Genomic DNA, 972 nt, shown 5'->3' with positions numbered 1-972 from the left:
TAAAAGACCTTGGACTAAGCCTCACCAACAACTATGTAACCAAAATGATAAAAGACCTTGGACTAAGCCTCACCAACAAGTATGTCATCTAAATGACAGAATACCTTGGACTAAGCCTCACCAATAAGTATGCCATCTAAATGACAGAATACCTTGGACCTAGCCCCACCAACAAGTATGTCACCTAAATGACAAAAGACATTGGACTAAGCCTCACCAACAAGTATGCCATCTAAATGACGGAATACCTTGGACTAAGCCTCACCAACAAGTATGTCACCTAAATGACAAAAGACCTTGGACTAAGCTTCACCAACAAGTATGTCACCTAAATGACAAAAGACCTTGGACTAAGCCTCACCAACAAGTATATCACCTAAATTACAAAAGATTTTGGACTAAGCCTCACCAACAAGTATGCCATCTAAATAACAAAAGACCTAGGACTGAGCCTCACCAACAACTATGTAACCAAAATAACAAAAGATCTTGGACTGAGCCTCAAGAACAAGTATGTAACCTAAATGCCAAAAGATCTTGGACTGAGCCTCAAGAACAAGTATATCACCTAAATGACAAAATACCTTGGACTAAGCCTCACCAACAAGTATGTTACCTAAATGACATAATACCTTGGACTAAGCCTCACCAACAAGTATGTCACCTAAATGACAGAATACCTTGGACTAAGCCTCACCAACAAGTATGTCACCTAAATGACATAAGACCTTGGACTAAGCCTCACCAACAAGTATGCCATCTAAATGACAGAATACCTTGGACTAAGCCTCACCAACAAGTATGTCACCTAAATGACATAAGACCTTGGACTAAGCCTCACCAACAAGTATGCCATCTAAATGACAGAATACCTTGGACTAAGCCTCACCAACAAGTATGTCACCTGAGTGACAGAATACCTTGGACTAAGCCTCACCAACAAGTATGCCATCTAAATGACAGAATACCTTG

Source organism: Limulus polyphemus, unplaced genomic scaffold (assembly GCF_000517525.1).
Source record: "Limulus polyphemus unplaced genomic scaffold, Limulus_polyphemus-2.1.2 Scaffold10727, whole genome shotgun sequence".
NCBI classification, from domain to species: Eukaryota; Metazoa; Arthropoda; class Merostomata; order Xiphosura; family Limulidae; genus Limulus; species Limulus polyphemus.
This window is presented reverse-complemented; position numbering follows the sequence as displayed.